The sequence below is a fragment of the Montipora capricornis genome, chromosome 2 (genome assembly GCF_036669925.1).
Source record: "Montipora capricornis isolate CH-2021 chromosome 2, ASM3666992v2, whole genome shotgun sequence".
NCBI classification, from domain to species: domain Eukaryota; kingdom Metazoa; phylum Cnidaria; class Anthozoa; order Scleractinia; family Acroporidae; genus Montipora; species Montipora capricornis.
The window spans coordinates 62,485,809-62,495,317 of NC_090884.1; the positions used below are offsets into that span (position 1 = coordinate 62,485,809).

The 9,509-nt window shown below is 40.7% G+C and overlaps 1 pseudogene; it reads left to right on the plus strand.

The window, feature by feature from the left end:
- The window catches only part of LOC138037611 (kinesin-like protein unc-104), a 44,947-nt pseudogene extending 35,859 nt beyond the window's left edge, over nucleotides 1-9,088 (plus strand).
- The last annotated feature ends 421 nt before the right edge of the window (nucleotides 9,089-9,509 follow it).

Here is a 9,509-nt window from a genome sequence, read left to right on the forward strand (position 1 = left end):
CCGCTGTACGCTCATCTTGAGTTGAGCCCCGTCACTGCGGATCTTTAGATCAACGATTTGATATTGTCACTTCGAGGTTTTTTGTCTTTAAAGTGTCATTAAAATATCACCAGTTGTCTGACTGACCCTCTTTTTTTGCGTTGAACTCTGCCTGATGTTATCTCAAATATTCCGAACGGAGTTTTTGTAATATAATCACGATTGTAATTGCAATTATATTGACAAACGAAATGAGAAACATATTAGGACCCACCCACCCTTCCCGGTCAGTGTCTTTTTGCATCATACAGGCGCCATGCCCTGTTGGTGTGCCAATATAAGACCCGTGGTGCTTGCTATTCACAGCGTTGAAAGTATGGAGTATCACATGCCAGCGACGTGTTATATGGCCGCAGGGAATTATGGCACTACGTCATATCTGGCCTTTTTTTTTTGTCCTTTGAGTGGTTCGTAGCACAATAAGTGGGATTCTTCCTGATGTTATCTCATTTGTTTCTCACTTCGTTTGTTACTATAATTGCAATAGCTCTTTTCATGGTTAGTTTTTCTCATTTGCATTGCAATGTAACCTAGCATGTATGTGAGGCAAATTCGGGCTATTTTGTAGTTTTAACCCGAAATTGCCTCGCACACACGTTAGATTACATTGTAAAGCAAAGGAGAAAAACTAACCGTGAAAAGGACTATTATACAGGCAAGCCGCTTCGCGGCCTTGGTATAATTGTGATTTTGTGTCTTGAAGAACATGATAAATACGTTGCTAACTTCGTTTTCTCAGGTCCTACTGTAAGCTCAGTGCGGGTTCTTGAATTTACGACCCCAGGGCACTCCGGCTCGGAAAAATACGGGCCTTAAATTTAGTTCAGCCATTGAACACAGTCTGTAAGAGGCGTTTATAATAAAGCTAGTGCCTGTTGCCGATACAACGATTGCTCTGATTGACTAGGTGGTAGGGAATTATTCTACCATCATGCCCACGCCGATGACATTTATGCAAATTAGAGACAAACCTAAACGTAATTCCGACGTCAAATTGGCGCTTTTCTGTAGTCATTGACGTTTGTTTAGCCGGAGATTCTTGATAATATCGACCAAATTTACCTTATTATTCGAGTTGATTTGCGTTAATTGTTAATTTCAGTTGGCACTGTCCCCGATTAGTGCTCCAGCGCTAGAACGACTATACAGTTGGGATTCTAAATCAGTTGTTGTTGTTTGTTATTTTATTTGTGATTGTGTTTCATAGGCCCTGAAAAGCCCCTTTGGGGAGTGGCAATTAAGTATGTATCGACAAAAGTTTGTAAAAGGAAAGTTTTTTTTTTAATTTTTCAGTTATTTACCGTGTGTTGTCAGACGTAAAAATGAGAACATCTCTTGTGGCGGTGTCTTTCTTCTTCATCAGGTAACTGAAGAAAAAAAAAACAGAATTTCTTCCTTTCATCCGTGCATTTTGTGTATTTAATAAGTACTCTGAGCTTAGTAGTAGTATCTGGGTTTGTATTATTCAGGTAAAGCAACACGACTCCTGTGTTCGGCACCTCGATGGGTGACTTTACACCCATTCGTCTAATTTTCTTTTCAGGGAATCCAAAGGCGACTTGTGGTCACTGTGATACATGAGAACTCTCCAGATGTTAGAATACGACGAGTTGTAGACGTTGTTATCGGTACGTGTGTTTTTATCCTCAAATTACAAAACATTAAAAGGTACTTATCAGATTCTAACTCCTTTCGTTTTCATAGGTCGTGTCAGGACTTCACTTGCACCTTCTACACCAGCAGAAACTTCACCTGAAATGGTTTCTTTGAGTGTCGTGTTGCACGAGATCCAGTCTCACCCGGATGAAAACAAATCTGTGTACAGATTCGAGGCGGCCTGGGACTCGTCTCTTCATAACTCAATCTCACTAAACAGGTATGAGGTCTGGTCAATAAGTGGTTATTTCGGTAATTGTTTCTGTTTGTCATCAGGAGTAAACCACACTGTGTATGATGCTTTGCAGGGTGACTCCATCCGGAGAGCTGGTTTTCCTTACCATGTCAGCTTATCTTGAGGTCAGTTTTCAACGCTTCCCCCGTGCTTACGTGCTTACTGTGAACTTAAAACAAAAACCAAAAGGTGTCCGCGTAGCAACAAGCAAGACCAAAATTACGTTTGATAGAGCTATTTGTCCTGAAATCCACATGAGGCGTTAGCTGAAGAATAGAAATAGACCCACCCTGGTCAGAGGTATGAAAATGGACCCAAACCTCTACCTAGTTTGAGTTCAGTCATTTTCATACTTGGGCTAAAGCACAGATTTCCTGAGATTTCTAGCACTCCAAATTACCCTTTGATAGTTAATTTTATACTGAATCACTTGGTCGTCATTAGGTTTTATACGGTATATCAATGACTGATGTAACACGTTCAGCAAAAGTTGGAGATTTCGTTAGTTAATTGCCAACTACAGCTTTTTTTGCTTACAGATGGAAAACTGTTGTCAGGCGACTTGTGTTACCAAGGACCTCTCTTTCTGCGTGTTTGGGAGAGATTCCAAAACATCACCTCGGTGAGTTCGTAAGACACTTTGCTAAACAGTTCAGATTCAGATCTTGACAGTTATTACATATATGATTACCTTTTTCAGGTCCGTTTGGAGTTTATTTGGTTCGCCGAGGCATCCTGAGAAGTAAGTTACTTAGCCCATATCGTAAATATGTTCTTGTAATTCACTCTGTTCTACTTTGTTTCTGTCACTTGTAACATGAATGAAATAACTTGGCAGCAAGGAAAGACCTCAGCATTTTGAAATTGTTGAGATCTAGTCATATGTAACCTTTATTTTGGATTTATTTCAGTGATAAACTCAGCGACATATACGAGCTGGTTTTTCATCCAGCTGACGAACGAGGCCAGTGTAAGTACCTTTCTAAGATTGCGTGGGCTTGTGCCGAACCTTATGTGATTTTAACTCAATTGACATCTTTAAGAGGAGCTTCCAAGCGGTTCATTTCCTGGTCTCGTTTGGGACAAATCTTTATTTTTCACTAGATAAACTGGAAAAATTCGTTCTCAGTATCCATAAGAACTTCAGAATGGGAGATTCATAAGGTTTTTTTTTTTAGGGCATAGACCGGTGGAGACACCTGGAGAAACTATTGGTTAACTGAATCCTTGCTATTTTTTATCTATCCAAGAAGCTCCAGCAGCCTCGTTTTCTAAAATCTGCATTAACTGAACTGAAAGCTATGCCGATGATTATTGTGAACAATTACTTTTGTTTCAATTTCAAAAATTCTCTTTTCTAAATTTTGTGGCGTTTTTACACAGACTGAGAGTCGTCTTTTGCCTTTCTTTGGTCTAATTCAGTGTTAAAGACGAAAAGGAGAGTGGTCATGGACACGTCTAGGATTTACGTGAGAGGAGAGGAAAACCTTGGAGACTGGAGACCAAGAGACACTTCGCTTATTGAGGAACATCAGGCTCATTTGGAGAAACTGGAACGAGTTCAAGAGGTGAAAGTTCGAATATTTGCCGACGTGATCATGCTCCTTTTCGTCGTTCTTCTGTTAGCCTTATGTCGTAGCTAAGCAAACGAGCATCACTCGCCTTTGTCTTTCTTGTGACTTCCGGCAATGTTAAAAATGGTGAATTAACATTGCTACTTGACTGCGTGATATTTGCAGGTGGGTAAGGCGCGTCATATCCTGTCTCTTGGAGACCAGCTTATGTCCTCTGATCGCCCTGATTCTGTGTTGTTAGTGGATTCAGGTGTTTTCTCCGACGGTAGCACTTATTCCAGTCGCGGGAGCCTGGGCTCTATTTCCCTGTCCTCTTCGTTCTTGTCAGTTGCTTCACTTCCGGCTGGTAAACCTCAGCGTTTTGCGAAAAGCCCCGACACGGAAAAAGCTTTGTTACATAAGGTAAGGCACTTGTAATCCTTGGCTTGCTTGTTTAGTCTCTGAAGCACCGGGTCCAACCAAGAGAAAATGAGGGGACAGAGAGGGAGGCTCAAGGCGTTGGCCGGGATATGTTATGTCCACGAAAGTTATTTTTAGACGAGCGGAAGTCTTTGTTCTAGGGGAAGTCTGTCTTCCGAGACGTCCGCATGCAGTCTTGCTTCGCTCTCAGGTTCTTAGTGAAAAGAGAAAATGATGGCGCACGTGGAAGGCTGATGAATATATATTTTCTTTCAAACATCGGACCGAGGTTGGCCTGCATGCGGACGTCTCGGAAGACTTCCGCTCGTCTAAAAATAACTTTCGTGGACATGACATATCCCAAGGGCTGGACCGGGAGCCTCCTTCTCTGTCCCCTCATTTTCTCTTGGTCCAACCCATGGGCCTTAGGTACCACAGAGTTCACCGTGACTTGATTGACAGGACCTTTCCTATTATTATGCCACCGCCACCGCCCCAGTCGCCTTCTCTTCCTTTTTTCACAGTTCTTACAACTGGGAAGCTTACAGTTTCCTTAAGGAGCGGGGTTAGGGTAGGGGTTAGCGACGAGGATTATGTACACAATGTAAAGCGGCACGTTTCTTAGAATGTGGGTGGTTCTCAGTAAACTGACCTTTTGCTGCTTCTCGATGTTTATGTCACAGTTTCCAGAGAGTTTTTACATCTTTATCCAAGCCCTTTGGAGGAGACCCAGAGCTCTGATCACTTCAGGCATAGTTTCTGTTTTTAGGTCCCGTGTTATTACTTCGCATCGAACCCAAAAAGCTGAAATGGATGGAACAAATGAACAGAGATATTCTAGAATACAAATCCTTGACGTGTATATGTTTTTTTTTTCAGTGTCTTGATCTTATGACCCAAAAAAAGAATTTTAGAAAAGATATGGTGAGTTTAGCCGAGATCACACTGTCAAGATGACATAGATTTTCTCGCTATATGAATTTTAAACGGATGACCTTAATTTAGCTCCAACCCTAAACTTATTCTAGAGATAAAATCAACGTGTCACTTTTCTAACCTTGCTTCCTATATCCGTACTGTTAGTTACACCTTAACAAACGTAAGCTACTTCAGGGTTCTCGAACTCTGCTTTTAAGAAGTAGTGCATTGTTTTACTCATATCCCAGCGCCTTCCTTCCCTCCTCCCCTCCCGCGGAGGAAAAAATCTCTGGAAGGATGACATTTTTACCATTTTTTGTCATGGAATTTATTTCAGAGTTGCGCACCAACATCGGAGTTATGCACAAGACACCACATCGGAAAAGAGGAAGAAGCTAACATTGAGTTTTATTTACCGGAGGTGATTCAAATTCGGAAAAAGTAAGTGCTTTAAACTGTCCTTGTGATTGGAACACAATTTCTTTAAAAGTTGAGTCCTAGTCAGAGTGGTTAGGGCGGCGGACTTGACATTCGAAGGTCCCGAGTTCGAGTTGCCCTCTGATCCTCAGCTGTCTTTGAAAAGAGCCAACTGGTCCTCACCCCTCTCCGCTAGTAGGGAATGTTTATTCGTTACATTGGACCAGAAAGGAGTTGTTCAGAGACAAGTTATAAGTATGTTTAAGTTTTTGAATATAGAGAGTTCATAATGCAATTTGTTTTTATGCGGTTGATACAAAAAGGGGTTAGATGACGCATTTTACTCGGAAAGATAGTTCGCAAACCCTTAATATTGTTTGAAGGAAGGGAAATCCAAGATGATGTGGTTTTGCTTATGGTATACATGCATACACGTTGGTAAAAATATGTCTCTATGGTCATGAGCTATTAAGGCAATCGGGAGAAGGTCAAATTCGAGTTGTTGGCATATCCCGTAAGAGGAGGGTATATAGTAATTAGTTTTGTTTATTGAAAATAGGGTGAGGTCGTTCCCCTAACTGAGCTCTGTCATAGTTCATTTCTCATAGTATATTTATATACATATTCACTATCTATCTTTCTCTCATGGGACCTAATCGAATTCGCAATGGACCACCTCCTTGTTGGCCTGATAGCACGGTAGGAAGAGCAGTGCGATCGCGCGGTTATTGGTTAACTCTCGTTCCAGTCTGGGTTTTTTTATTGTGTCTGTGAAACTGCTTTTGGTTTCTAGCTGAACCATGATGTGCTATTCAAAAACGAATACGTAATGATGATGGTGATGATGATGAGATACTCACTTACTTGAGTCTAATAGCAACATTGCCGAGCACAAAAGCTCCGCTAATGACAATTGTAAAATTTAATCATCCTCTAGAACTACTTGCAGAATAAGACATCACGTCTCGAGTATAGAAAGTGTAAAAATAAAATAACAATGTTTAAGAATCTTGAAATATATTTCGCTCTTCGAGCCTTATCAGTCTGAGTTCGTCGAATGTGATACTCGAGACGTGATGTCTTATTCTGCAATTTGTTCTAGTTATTCAAACGCATTCCTAGGCTCGGCAATTACTATTTCTTTAAGTTAATCAACCTCAACTCGGGTCAAATCTTATTAAATGACGGTCATTTCTGAGAGGGGTCAACCTCTCGGTGCAGAAAAGAGAGCTAACGAACTCAACCCAAATGTTCCCTTGAGTCTGGAAATCGATCCCGGGTCACATTTGTGAAAGGGTAGCGCTTTGTCAAGTGCATCAACCCTTATCTCCTTTTGATGATGATAAGCAAGCTTCAGACTTGCATGCTGATACCCCAGTACTCATTGTCCAACAACTGTTCACCTTTCACAGCCCGGTGATAAGTAAAAAAGGATATCTTCAAATCATGGACGACTGCAGCAGCAGGTGGACCAAGTGTTATGTTGTAAGTGTCAAATTCATTTTGATAGCTGTTCCGCTCCAGTCCTTTAAAAAGCTACTGACAGGTTGGCCATGTTGGAAAAGCACGGACTTGGATTCTGCCCGTTTCTTGCTGATCCAATTGTTTTACACTAGCAACACAAAAGTTATGTTGTTTTCTCCTATGATTTTGTTGGTGGTGGCATTTTTTGCGCTTCGGTATTTTCTTGTAACTTATTCGAACCCCACTGAAAGTCGGAAGTCGCTATGTAGACTACCTATTTGCTTAAATCAGTGTTCGGCTAATTCTCTTTCTGTGTTTTTTCGAGCGCAAAACATTACTCTCTTTCTGGGGGTAACAGCTTATTGCTTTTCATAAAGTGAATTCTCTTACAGATTCACAATGCACATACATCCTTCTGCATTTAAAGAATTGCGTTTGAGAAAGAAAACGTTGCATCAAGATTTATTTTACGAAGAGAAGGTATAGAAATGTGTACCTTGTTTAGTTGTTCTATATTTAAGCGTTCAGTTTACTCGTTGAAAATTTCGTACCATCTTTGTGACTGCAAAAAGCATTTGTTGGCGACGGAGACTTGCATTTTGTTGCATTTAGTAAACACACAATCCCGTTAACGTGTTTACTAAATCGAATCCCCTTCGCTATTACCGAACAACTCTGTCTTAGAAGTCCTTTTCACGTCACAAGCATGCGATAGCCACATGCAATCTCTGACTGGCTTTTCTTTTCTCGCAGATTGTGAGAAAGCCTTATGTCCTATTTTATCGCCATGAAGCTGATCCGGTAAGCACAAAACACTGTACTTTAATCCTTTCAGTTTGAACTCCATTGGATTGCTCGTACAAACTCTTTTTGACTTTTTGTTTGTTCTTTAACTTAGGTTGAGGACTTTTTAATCAATCTCAGGCATTCCAAAGTGGAGTGCCCTGAATATTTTGTGGTGAGCATCAAACGAGTCTTGTCATTGGTAGTATTCTTGAATTGTTTTGGGACTTTCCGTCATTATGGGTGCATTTCTTAATATGATCCCTAAATAATAACCACACCTAAAGTTCTTTATGTTTTGGTTTACAGACGTTCAGCGTTTTCTCGATTCATACCAGACAATGCAGATTCCTTGTACGAACGACAACAGAGAAGGAAGAAGATGCCTATGCTTGGCTTTACGCTCTTGACCCTCTGTTAGTTGGAAGTATAAGGTACTGTAACCTGCTATTGTTTGGTATTATAAGCAGCTTCTATTGTTTTTAAGTCAAAGTCGTTGTTTTGAGAGCTACTACGTTACCCCTTTTTGGAGCTACGGGGGTGTGAGGGGGACATCTAAGGGTCAACACGGCGACGGGTGTTGGATGTGAGCCACGTTTACGGAACGTTGTATAATCGTGCATTACTTGTATTGTTTTACCCATCGCACACCGCAGTCCTGTCTCCCGGTATCCGCTCTATAAGAGGGAAAGTGTGACCGAGTATTCTGCAGTTAAAAGGCCTTTTTTTCTCAGGTTTGTTTTTAAATATAGCGCTGAATAGGGTCGCAAGTTGATGATTGAAATTCATTACTTGTGCTCATACTCCAAGTTAAACGTCTTTTGGAGTAAAGTAAACTTTTATGTATACACGGTGGTAGTGTTTGCAACACTGGACGAAGGCAACCAAAAAAAAAAAACTTTGGTTAATTATCATTGTGAATCAGTAGGAAGATCGCGACCAAAAAATAAAGATAGGCAAGAGGCTTCACTTAGCTTGCATTTTGTCTGGCCTTTTGCACCAAAGTTCACCGATCAACCCAATATGCGCGTCGCAGGTCGTGTACATTTTGAGGAAATAAAACAAATACTAATTACTTTCCTTAGGTCAAGAAAAGGAAGCGTAAAACAAGGACAAAAGTAAATATTGGGAGGTGATTACTTGGACTTTATCATGTAGAGGAGCCAACAAATGGACAACGGGACACTGACACATCACTGAGAGCCCGTAAAGCGGCTTCCATCCTTATATTTGCTTCATCGAGCTCCCCTCTCGTAATTGAGTCCTCGGACTGCAAGGGAGGTGATCAGCACAGCCATTTATTTTTATTACAAGGAAAACTTCAGCTAAAAAGAAAATTTGGATACTGAGAGGGAAGAAGGGACATTCAAGCATTGTAATTTTAGTTTAATTGTTAACAAATTTCGTACCATTGTATATAACAAATAATGAATTTCGTCATCAGTCCAAAGAATGGTCTCGTCATATTTTTCAAGCTTCGTTGGAAGACAAGTAATGTTTTTAGCGAGTTTGATGACTGAGGTACGTTTGGACGAAGAGCGTTCTCAGTAATTGTACAATTTTATCACTGGAGTGTTGCATATTAAACAGGAGAGAGGGGTTACACGGTGTACTCTTGTCCGAAGCTCTATTTGGGTTGTCTTATAAAGTGCTTTTTGTCGACCTCGGCGTATTTCAGAATGCTACCCATATAGTGCCAGAGCGTATTACCGACTGGAGCTTTTTTTAGTCCAACTCGTATTTCATGCGTTGTCTTACATATTTCAGGTGTCGCATACAGTCACAGACTCCCTTTTTTCCGTTACAGTGTAATTAAAAAGCTTTTTTCACAGTCATGCGCAGAACGCCCTATCTATAGTAAAGAACTGAAGCACAGCTTCATTGTCGGGCCATACAGTTTTGAAAACATTGCAAATCGACATTGAGGAAGTGAGAAGTGGTCCTGCGAAAACTTGCTGTCTTTTTAAAATGATTTTATTGAGAGAAAGCACGACATTTACTGGAAATGGCAATACACTTAAATC